Source organism: Mastomys coucha, unplaced genomic scaffold, assembly GCF_008632895.1.
Source record: "Mastomys coucha isolate ucsf_1 unplaced genomic scaffold, UCSF_Mcou_1 pScaffold22, whole genome shotgun sequence".
NCBI lineage: Eukaryota > Metazoa > Chordata > Mammalia > Rodentia > Muridae > Mastomys > Mastomys coucha.
Genome location: NW_022196905.1, coordinates 5,348,937 through 5,361,425, shown reverse-complemented (window position 1 = coordinate 5,361,425; position 12,489 = coordinate 5,348,937). Strand labels below are relative to the sequence as shown.

At 38.8% G+C, this 12,489-nt stretch overlaps 2 long non-coding RNA genes across 4 annotated transcripts in view; both read right to left on the bottom strand.

Moving 5' to 3' along the window:
- Positions 1–12,489, bottom strand: part of LOC116069201 — a 525,801-nt gene that overhangs the window by 415,208 nt on the left and 98,104 nt on the right. The window lies entirely within an intron of this gene.
- Positions 1–12,489, bottom strand: part of LOC116069202 — a 53,739-nt gene that overhangs the window by 18,147 nt on the left and 23,103 nt on the right. For 2 of the 3 annotated variants that reach the window (XR_004109902.1, XR_004109904.1), the window contains exon 2: positions 4,693–4,807. This is a non-coding gene — a long non-coding RNA (uncharacterized LOC116069202). Of the gene's footprint in view, positions 1–2,877; positions 3,253–4,692; positions 4,808–12,489 lie in introns of those variants that run through there. The other variant, XR_004109903.1, reaches the window with a different exon arrangement.

Genomic DNA, 12,489 nt, shown 5'->3' with positions numbered 1-12,489 from the left:
AGAGTCATGTTACCCTAACCCTTCCAAGAGCTTCAATATATACATAGCTTCCCATTGAACTTTGTTTAGTGTAAGGATTGAGAGGCCTGTGGGGAATTCCTGAACTCCTACATGTCTAACACCATAGAGAACTGTGATTTTGTGCCTTTCAGACCTGCCCTCAGCTTTCAAGACCTGACCAGTGAACAGACAGAACAGTGGACTACTGGTGCTGACCACAAACAACTGGACACTGACTACTTCCTTGGGATCATGACATGCATTGATTTCCATTGATAGAAAGCATTCAGTTCTGGCCTCTCCTGCTCCCTGTGAAGACAGCAGAGTGCCGACTGCCATTGCATTGTGTAAGCAGGGCAGAAACTCAGCAGGCTAATCTGCCTAGTCTGATTCACACAGCTGGCACACTTTCACACTGGTACTGGAACCTGAAGACCCCGAGTCATGTGGACACAGGAACTGAAGACTGAGCTCCAGAGAGCATGAAGCTCAGAGACTTTCTGAAAGATATGGGACAGAGGTAAAACCCCAAACCAGAAAGGGAGTTAGCAAATTTCAAAGGCCAGCTTCCTCATTTTGAAGATATGGTCTAGTTTGAATGAATGACTGACCTAAACTTACCCATCAAACACACATAAAGAAAACTCCCAGTCCAGTGTGGTCTCTCACTCCCATGACCTCCTTCTATTTAGTGTGGTTTAAATAAAACAAAACAAAACAAAAAATCTTCAAAGGCATTCCAGACTGAAAGCCAGAGAGACAGGTTAGAATTCATTTATGCTGACCAAGTGAATTGGAGGTTTGATCAAACACAGAATGAAACTCAGCACCACGTGTAGGTTAACTAGAGATGTCCACTAACAGAGAAAGCCCAGAGGGCTGGGAGGGAGGAGGGCACCACATCCAGAATTAGCAGGTCTCCATAGAAAGCATTGAGTTCTGGCCTCCCTTGCTCCCTGTGTCCTCCCTGTGGAATGTCTGGAAGTCAGACAAGGGGTCAGTGTCTTCAAATCTCACTTGGACACTACCTGTCCCATCTTACTGGTAAATGGGAGATTGGATAAAATAAGCATTGATGGTACACAAAGGAGTTCACAGCAACTGATGGTAAGGAATTGTGATCTTTTTGCTGTGGTTTGTGACCTGTACTTTCACTTGACCTCTGAAGGTATTTGTTGGGCCCTTGTTAGCTGTCTACCCTGAGAATGAGAGGCCAGCTATATGTCATCACACACACAAAACCTAGATCCTCCTTTTTCAGCCAAGCATCTTAACTGAGACAGTGAGATTCAATGGGTACTATACCAAGAACATGGCACTAAAACTGAAGAACAATATCTAACATACTACGTAGTCATCTATAAATATGAGTTGTATAGGAAATTTTTATTTATACATGACCAAGAAAATCTGAGAAAGCGCAACTTATAGAATAAACATACTAGTAATCCAGCTAAGTCCAAACATACAAAAGAAATACGTGGTTTCACAAACTAAGAGTTTACCATGGTATTTCTAATATTGCCCTATTATACAATACTTAAATATCTGGGTTCCAAGAGAGTAGACAAGCCCATAAGGAATGAATCAGAAGGAGAGGACACTAACAATGCTAGATTCTATTTGCTTACATCTGCTAACTACAATGAATCATGGTAACCAACAGACACAATGCCTGATCTTGCAGAATTTTTGATTTTGCTTTTACTTCCTGTGTATGAGTATTTAGCCTGCATGCATGTCTGTGCACCATTCATGTTCTTGGTGCCTTCAGAAGGGTGCAGAGAGTTTCAGGCTCCTTGGAACTGAATTTACAGTTGTGAGTGGCCCTGTGGGTGCTGGGAGTTGAACCCAGACCCTCTAAAAAAACAGCCATTGATGTTAGTATCTTGGCCACCCCTCAAAACCCTTGATCTTATTTTAAATGATGAACTAAGAATTAATTGTTTGCATTTCCTATGATTTACATGGCAAAGGGTTAGTCTTCCTGAATGGTCCTCCAATGATTAAGAGGGAAGGAAATCTAGAGAATGCCTGTCAGCCTGTTCCGCCCTCTCCACCCTGTAAATTGCAATGCAGGGCATCCTTGTCCTGGAGCCTGCACAAAGCTCAGGTTGCATCTGTAAACACTACCTGGGTGGAAAACTACACTTCTTAAGGCAGTCAAGATACTGTATCAAAATACCACACCAACTAACTCCACATAGCACAAACCCAGTAGCAGGAAGGCCTCCTGGATCCCACCTAACTTTGTTTCTTCCCTATATAAGCTCCCAGAGAGAAAGACTTTATAAGTTCCCTTAAACAGCTCCAAATACCCATATGCATTGAGAGGTAGTCTCCCTGTCCCCAGAATAAAGGCATTGCAGCATCTGTCAACACACACACTCGCAGTGGTGAGGCTAAGCAATCAGGCCTTGCCTAGTATCCCTCAGCTCAGTACCAACAGAACCACACACACTGTGCGCCAATATTCAAACAGTGCAAAATAGAGACATAGCTATTTCTTTGAGTCTTTCTTTCCTCTATGTCACATAAAACTTGTATTAAATAAATACATATGTTTTTCTCCCCCGAGTCTGTGATTTTTATAGGCACCTCAACCATGAACCTTTAATATGCAAGTTGATTCCACCCATTCTGAGACCACAATCAGACGAACATTTATTATTAACATCCAAAACACTTATTTAAAAATATTATTTTTAAAAAAAATAAGGTTACTTTTAATATCAGGTGTAAGTTTAACACAATTTTTAGTTTTCAGTCTTGGTTTTTTATTTTGACCATGGATTCCTCTTTTACTTTTCTTTTCTTTTCTTTTCTCTTCTTCTCTTTTCTTCATTCTCTGTGGATGTCAGCACAATGTGTGTGTGTGTGTGTGTGTGTGTGTGGTGTGTGCATGCACACACACCTGTAAGAGGTTAGAAGTTCCTCTCTGTGTGTGTGCACATGTGGATGTGCCCTAGGATGTGCCTGTCTGGCTGCCCCCTATCCCCACCCAGCTCTGGCGTTATGGATTCCAATGTGGTATGGTCTAAACTTAGGTAGTGGAGCTTTCATATCAAGAACCTAACCATCTACCTATCCCAGCCAGTTTTCTCTCTGTAGCTGAGGCTATCCTGGAACTCATCATCCTCCTGTCTCCGTGGCCCATACCCTCAAGTTCCCAGTCCTGGAATTACAGGAATGTACTATCACACCCAGTATTAATATTAATTCTTTGTTCTTTCTATGCAGTTTTGAGAATGTCTGAAATAAGAATCAGAGAGAGAGTCCATTAAAAAAGCAAAAAACAAAACTAAATTTAATGATGATCAAAATTTTAAAAGTGAATGAGTATAATTAAGGGTAAAAACTTTGCAATTAAGTATTTGGAGTTAAAGGAATTATATTACCTGTCAGTTAGCCAGACAAAGCAGATAGTCAGAGTTGCATAGCCCTAGTCCTTTTCAGTTAATGACAATTTTGGAAAATTTGATATCAATATACTTTGATGTTTGTCACAAAGATAACATGAGGTTGCTATAAAACGTATTTATATAGAGAATTTCTAAGGAATGTAGAGATTGCTAATTGAGCTAAAAGTGAAGAGTCAGTGATTATGTTGAGCGCTGCTTGTTTCAGCCAAGAGTCTAAAAATAAATAAATAAAAGGCTGCTATACAAGTGATTAACCTTCAGTCCTTGCAGGACAGGATCATGGCTGCACCAGGAAATGGGAAAGATGCACCATAGTAGGAAAACAGCAACTCCCTTCTCAAACTTCTTAATCCAAGTAGCCAATTGCTGGTTGTCATTGCATTAATCTAATTATAACTCTCTCCTATTGAATTTAAAAATACATGAAATGACTGGGAAAAAATAGCAACGTGTAAAAATCAAAGGCTTCTCTAGTTAATGCTACATTCAAAGGTAATTACTTAACACAGGCAAAGCCGAACTACACAACCTACAATTCTGGAACTTTCTATAGGCCATTTTTCTTCTCTTTTAAATAAGAGAAATTCCTTTCATTTTGTCAAGAAAACTTTTCTCTACCTCACTACTGCCTGACAAGGGAACAGATGGCAATTTAAGGGGAGAATTTATGAGAGCCACAATCTTAATGTTGCATAAAGGAAAGAAAAAGACTCGCATCAAAACCACTGACAAATGTACTCGCTAATATTAATGCACTCCCCATTCATCCAATATGCTTCCTAATTGCTTTTCTGTACATAATAATGTGGCACCTGCTGCTCAACATTGCAAACGCATCAGGATTTCTCCAAAGTCAAACAGCTCTGCAACTGGCCCTCTCCCAGTGATAAATGTAGACCACTGTATCACGCACAGTTCCTGTCAGTGGCATAATTAAAATTTTATACTTACAGAAAAAGATAGTAAACAATCAGTTCTTAAATGGATTCACAAGAGGAACCCTTGTTACAGCCAACTTCATAATTAGCATGCATCATGTGCTGCTAACATATCCATGATAAGAGGAGGGGAGACTTAGGAACTTGAGTTGCTCCCTTTAATGCTATGTTAAAGTACAAGAAAAATAAAACAGTCTACTGTGACTGCACCAAAAGTAACACATAATGTCCCCCATATAACTGCTCTATGTTTACTGAAGTGACAGAACATGAGAATACAATAGGATACAGAAAACTTGTATGCTCATCAATCAGTAAAATCATGACCTCACCTTCCAAAGTATTGGGTGGTACAGGAATACAGAAGCTCCAACTTCTAGCCAAGGGCAGCCTTCAGGTTGTATTGGTAAAACTTCCAAACTGAAGATGGATTTACCTATTTAAATACTTGAAAGAAAAGTAGTATTTCATTACAAATGAAAATGTTACAAAATTCGAATGTATCCACAAATAAAGTTTTATTGGAACACACTCACGCTCGTTCATTAATGCATAGTCTATGGCTACCCTTTTACTACAAGGGCATAGTTGAGAAGCCTCATTACACACGGTGTAGCTGGCACAGCTTAAAATATTTACTCTCGGCTTCTGTACAGAAAGAGTTTGCTGACCCCTGATCTAAAACATTTGTAGTCTATAAATCTATGTAACTGGAATGTGTAGTTATTTATATGTGTGTGCACACCTAAACAATTAGCGATCAATGAGATAAAAGCAGGGTTGAAGCAGGCTTATGTCTATGTGGGTTCACATGTATAAGAGAAAGGTTAAAAATTATAATTCAAAGTATAATTAAATATTAATGTCTGAATTGTGATAAAAATCTAATTATATTAATTAACTATGTGGGCTTTTATCTTGGCTATAATTAAATCTAGCAAATATAGTCTTTTGCTTTTGTATCTAAACACTGTATATTTCTTATGTCTATGAAGAGCCTGCTTTGATTTTAAAAAGAAACTATAGCAAAATAATAGTAATTTACTTTCATCTATCATTCAAAGTTCTACTCATGAGAGATTCAGTAAAACACCACTATGTTTTAAAGCTATCACTATGCTTTTAAAAAGTTATGTGATAAAACTGCTTGAAAATACAAATACATACAATCAGCATACAGAAATACATACACAAATATACCAATAATTGTACAAGGGTAGAGAGATTATGGCAGCCATTGTCCCAGGATCATGTCAAATGTTAGCAATGGAGAGAAGCAGGAAAAGATTACACAAGGCCTTTACCAACTAATTATATAATTTCCACAAATTATCAAATTAATAATTATTTTATTTTTCCTTTTTTGTTGTTGCTCTTTTGTTGTTGTTCTTGTTGTTTTGAAGGCAGGGTTTGTCTGTGTACTCTTGGCTGTCTTGAACTCACTCTGTAGACAGGCTGGCCTTGAACTCAGAGATACACCTGCCTCTGCCTCTTAAATGCTGGGATTAAAGGTGTGCACCCTCCACTACCAGGCTTCATTTTCACTTTTAAAAGAAATCTTTTTAATTTTTAAAAAATGTATGTGTACATGGAGTATATGCCAGGTATGTGCAGTTGCCCATGGGGGTCAGAAGCAGTTGGTGGACCTGGAGTTCCCTGTTGCTGTGAGATGATGTTGGGAAATGACCCCATGTCCTCTGCAACAGTAGCAAAGGCTCAAAAATGCTGAGGGGGCCTCTTTGGTGAGCACCAGTCATTGGTCTAACAAGAAAAAAAAAACTCAAATTACTTAAGAGCAGGAAGCTTCTTCAGTTCTTTGTCCTTCCATTTTAACAGAATTATTTCAACTGAAAATAGAAATAGTGACAAAGGGAGAGAGAAATACATAACGGAGAAGATTTCTGCAGTCTCCCACACTACAAAATGGTCTGGTGGGCAAAGCATCCAGCTGGCTGGCTCACTCTTTTGCTTTGAGTGGGTTGTCAAAGGCTCTGTCTCAGTGAGTCTGACTTGGGATTAAGGCCTGGATACTCTTTCCCTACTCATGGTGTCCCTTCTTACTTCCCCTGGTCACAGTCCCATTGGCTAGACCCATTCCTTTATGGCACAATTATCATCTTTTCCACCTGGAGGAATATCCCTTTTTTCTCACCTGAAGGATGAAAAGTAGAAATATGAATCTAGAGGCTCTCTCTTGCTTTTGCTTCACCAGGAACGCACGCCCCTTAAGATGTAGTAGCTTTTTAAAACTGCCATTCCTTTGAGCAAATAGTATTAATTCCAACACTTTTTAAAAGAGGGGGAGAACTATCTGTGAATATAAATGAAGCAACAAATTCCACAACTATAGATCTCGGGAGATTAAGGTCTAAATCAGAGGCACAGATGCAGATAAAATAATTGTATCATGAATGAAAATGTTACACACTAAACTTCTAGAAAAACCAACCCCCACCCCTTTTTTGAAGATAAAACTGCATAAAAATTGCTGCTGTGGGTGAAGAAATAAAGTATGTTTTTAGTTTTCATGCCAGGGAGAAGATGAGATTCATTTTTATACCAGTTCCACAAAGGCTGGCTAGCAACCTGCTTAGAATACAATAGACAGGATTTAAATTTTCTGTGCCTTTACATGGCTTGCTCATTTGCATGCTAGGCCCCAGAATGCTCTTCTCTCTCTGCCATTTCACAGAATCACTACGATCTGAGTGCTGGGAGCAAACTGCAAGGTTCAAGGGTGCTTGTGAGTTCAGCACAAAGCTCTTTTATCAGTGTGTTCGCAAGGGAAAATGTAGTCCCTTTCCCACCTCATTGGGCAACTTTTCCTTTGAGGGGCAGCTTCAAATATCCCCTCCCCAGAAACACCTCCTCAGCCCCGAAAGGGCTCTGGATGCCTCCACAAACTCGCCATGGGGACTACTAATGAAGAGATGAAATTAGTGTTGCCCTGGAAGGATTTTTGAAAAAGGTTCACTCCATCCGTTTGCACCCTGGTGTCATTTTCTCAAATTTCTTCATTTAAGAGATTACACGTGGCTGTTATTCAAGCTCATAGGAAACTCCAACGGAGACACTGAAGGGAAAAAAAAGCTATCAACACTTTACATTCAAATCCATTTCGGGATGATTAAAGTATACGGAAATGTCCCAAATATCCAGGCCAGTGATTAATAATTGAAAAGAAGAGAAAGGATAAACTCACGACATTCTCTGGCTCGAACAGAAAATATGAATCCAGTCGAATGACTGCAATCGGGTTTTAATGCCTAGACAACACATTCTCATGATAAAAAGACATACTGTATGTAACGAGAAATGTTCCCTCAGTGCAACATAAAGATCTTAGACAGGATGCTCTTAGACAAAATAATAAAAGGACTATATTCATCAACAGATTTAAAACTGCAGGTTATCCTCATCACTGAGAGACGAGTGTTCCTAGGAACTGGAAAGGAAAGGGATGGCGTTCCTATGTAAATAAGAGGGCGTGGTGCTGGAGAGGAGCTTTCTCCAGAGTTGCAAAAGCCCTCACAGCAGGAAATGTTTTATTGTAATGCAAATGTATTTGATCCCACCCCCCAACTCCCGCGCCCAAATCCCCTGTCACAGTGTTCCTGTCTGAAGGATCATCACGGTATTTGCAGTTCTATTAAGCACCATTTTATATTAGCCTAATTTAAGTAACCTGCCTAATAGGAATCGGAAACGTTACAGTTATTTTACTGGATCCAATTAGTATTTCATTGTTTTAGCCTGAACACAATATTGTACAATAGTCCTCAATACTCAGCTAAATGGGATAGGATGTACTCCACATAATACAATAAATGGAAGCATATGTTTTAAGCTAATTAAAACGCAGTTAAAACCTGCCTGAACTGAAACCAATTGCATCCTTTAATATCTGGTGAGTGACTATTTTTTTTAATCTAATAATGAAATGTTATATCAGGGTGAACTTAAGGAAGGAAAAAAATACCAAAAGTTAAGTACTGAAACAAATTACTAGCGGATTGTTTCCTGGAAACACATTTCTCTTAGTACCTGTCACACAGCAATGGAGAATGAGTTCTTCTCAAGTTAAATACACAAATTCAAAAAAAAAATTGAGTAAACATCATTGGTATAAATATCTCCAATCAGGCTAGTGTGAGGCTTTAAGCATTCCGACAAATAAAAATAGTTTATCAGATTTTTTAACATCTGTTCACTTTTATGAAATATATCAAGTACTCTGTGTTCTGTGTATCATAAATACTATATTTAGCAAAAGCACTACACATCAAGAAAATTTTTTCAACAAGGATATTGCAAATTTGGCAGAATTATCAACATCAGTAGATATGAGGCTGGCATGAAGAAAAGTGATTTGTTCTATCAAATTGTGAAAATAATAATAGCAAGCACCAAGCACGACACTCTTAGCAGCATAAACCCCTCACAGATGTCTTCGTACTGCAGGAACATACTTCGGCTGTAAGTTCAGAATGTTCTTATTGAACTCATTTGCATTATTGTGCAGACCCCTCCTTCCTCTGGGAACTACAGGCACTGCCTAAATACAAGTAGGGAATCTCTACCTCTAACCAAGCCACGAAGAGAAAGTGCTGACACCTGACCCAATTAGCAGCACATCTCTTCCTTTCTTTCATATTCTCAACCCCATTTCAATGAACAGAAAACAGAACTCACAGGCTTACCAAAACACAGCTTTCAGGGAAAAGAATGAGAAGGTTTTTTTGAACAGTAAATGATAACCAAATTTTGAATTCTTAACAAAATATCAAAAGCAATATTTTTCTGGGGAAAACATCGTATTTTTCACACTTGATAATGGTATAAAACATCACTGTAGTGAGCTCTCTGACTCACTTGATTTTCTGCTGTGAAATTATGATGGTTGTACCAAATATAAGAGTGTGCTTTATATGTCATTCCTTTTAACTTTGCTGTTAACTCCATAACAGCTGGCATCAAATACAACCACTTGTGATATAATGAGCTTGTATATTGCTAGCAATTACAGAGTTAAGTTGGGTAAATTCTTGGAATACAAGAGAAGTGTGTTTTCTGCCTGACAATAAATTAAAAGTGACACTCTAATTTAAAATTGCCTACAATCATATATAAAAATCAACAACAAAAAATACTATGATTGAAACCACAGCTCAAAATTTGCCACGTTTGACTATATCCATCTCATATTTGTTTATGATACCTGTCATCTCCATCTATTATTTAAACACCTTTTATGCATTTCTGAATTATGAAGTATGTTTGTGATAATCATACTTATGAATTTGAAAGCTCAAGTCATGAATGCTACATATTTTGCTTTTCTTGTCAATAAATATATTTGAACAGAAGCCAGGTAACCAAGCCATAATACTCCATAAAGATACCAACAGGACTGTGTACTTTGAGGAAAATACCAGACCAGGTTTTTTGGTAACCACATAAACACTACCTCTCTTACAGCAAAACCCATGTATACCAAAGCACTATTTTTTTCTTTAGTTATTTTTTAAATATATAAATTGTATAATCTGAAGCCTACATTATGAGTCATAGAGAAATAGAATCCAGGCAGCAGCTGTAATTAGAGACTCAAATATCCAGAAGCTTGGGCTTGATTTGTCAATGTAAAATCAGCCAATGCAAATTATATAAGGGGTTTCAGAGACACATCACAGTGGGTCCGCTCTCAACACAAACAAAGCAATTATTGAAACTTCAATGAGAACCATGAATCCTATGTCATATCAAAGAGGACAACGTGATTTTAGAAAAAAAAAAAAGTTAGAAGTAAACTTCAGCTCCGAACAAAAACTTAAAATGTTCCCGTGTTGATATAGTTTCCCATTCTGAATACTTATAAAGTACAACAATGCTTTCCCAGTGTTGGGCTAGGATTCTACCCCTGAGCTACATCCCCAGCCCAGAAACAGTACTTCTTAAAATGTAAGCTGTGGCATCTCCCAATAGTATATGTTCCATTTAGTAAATGATGATCAAATGTGCCCTAAAACCATCTGGAATTCGAGAAGGTAGAGGTCATCTTACACAGTCTATACAAATAAAAAAAAAAAGTCACAGTAAAGCAGGCTGACTTGGGGGACATTGACCAATCTCACCATTCCCTCCTGTTCTGTAACTGATTTCTATTATTGGGTTTGGAGACACAAACTGGCACAGATTCAAAGTACTTAAGCAGATCAGTCCTAAAAGAAATTAAGCTTGTTGACAGGCAAGAATTTTAACTGAAGTGGAAATTGCGAAATGTAGCAATTAACCATTACTTTTACAGGCACTGATGATATTTCTAAAACACGACACCTTGCCATAGTGAATATTTTAGGCAGGAGAAGTTGAGAGGCAATATACATGTATGAAATCCTCTCTGACCTTCTCCTGCCCTTTCCCCTGAAGTCAGGAAGGTTCTGAGGAAGGTCCCTATAACAGTGTTGGAGCAGCAGTAAAGGCTCATAGAGTCCTTTTTCCTTCTGGACAAGTGACTAGAAACAGTATTGTTACAGCACGAGAAGTCAGCCTTCTAGAAGGCATATATCTGCCTTTAAGCCACACTACAGAAACAGCAGTAAGAATCATCCCTGACTGAGGAGATGGGGAAGGAACTGAAGGAGCTGAGGGGGTTTGCAGCCCCATGGAGGGAGCAACAGTGTCAACAGGCCAGACTCCCCACTCCCCCAGAGCTCCTGGGGACTGGACCACCAAGCAAAGAATGCACATGGAGCGACCCATGGCGCTGGCCACATATGTGGCAGAAGATGGCTTTGTTGGACATCAGTGAGAGGAGAGGCCCCTGGGACTAAGGGTGTTCAATGCCCCAGTGTAGAGGAGTGCCAGGGCAGGAGGATGGGAGTGAGTGGGTGGGGGAGAACCCTCATAGAGGCAGGAGGAGGGGGGATGGGATAGGGGATTTCCAGAAGGAGAGACCTGGAAAGGGGAAAACATTTGAAATGTAACTAAAGAAAATATCCAAGAAATAAACAAAAACAAAAACAAAAAAAAAAGACAAAATAAAATTTAAAAAGCAAATAAATAAATAAGCAAGTAAGTAAAAACAAACAAACAAAAAAAATCATCCCTCTAAAGATGCAATGAGCCTTGCCTTCCTAGCACCCTCTATGTAGTCACTACAGAGCTGCCATGGGATTCTGATGGGACAGCCCACCTGAGTCCTGACATTGTCCTTTTTCTTCTCTTCTTTTTCTGTTAGAGTCAGACCAGAGCCTAAATTCAGATTCAGACCTCAGACCGGCTTTTCCTGGTACTCAGGATTTTCCTGACACCTGAGCCTTTTTGCCTTGCAGTCTCATGTCTTGCCATGTGTCCAGCGCTCTGTGACTAACTCAAATGGCACAGCTTACTCTCTTTCTCTGGGCAGATGCTTAGATTTAGTTTGACTGCTGTGGATTTTTTTTTTGTAAGTCCAATAAAATTGTCCTTGAGCTTTCTTCTGGGTTTGTGCTTAAATTCTTTTATTAATGAAACTAAGAACCCCAACAGGGAATTCTTATTTCCATAGTAACACATGATAATACTGGAGGGACTCCCCAAACCTTGCAATAAGTCATAAGACCTTTATGTTGGGGTGTCTTTTTATCCTGAAAGGAACTGAGCACCTCTATCTGTGAAGACATGGAGTCACAAACACTCTGGACAGACAGGAGTGCTTCCCCAGTGATCAGTGCACCATTGCCTGTCTCTATACACTCTCTATTCTTCATGGAACCTGCTACGACACTGTCAACTGTTGCTTAGATCTTCATTTCCTTTTGAAGATTTACTTAAAATTGAAATAAATGTGTATGCTATTCTCTTGTTACTCTGTTACAGGAACCTTAGCTAAAAGAAACCTAAACTAGTAAGAGGGAAAATATACAGTGCTCCCTTTTAACAACCAATTCACATACCATGAAGTGGATGAAGGCAGAGCTGGAAACATTATTTCTAACATTGTTAATTACCAGAAATGTTGTATGCCTTTTTTTTCTTTTTCTTTTTTAAGATTTATTTATTGTTATATGTAAGTTGTAATGTAGCTGTCTTCAGAAGCACCAGAAGAGGGCATCAGATCTCATTACAGATGGTTGTGAGCCACCATG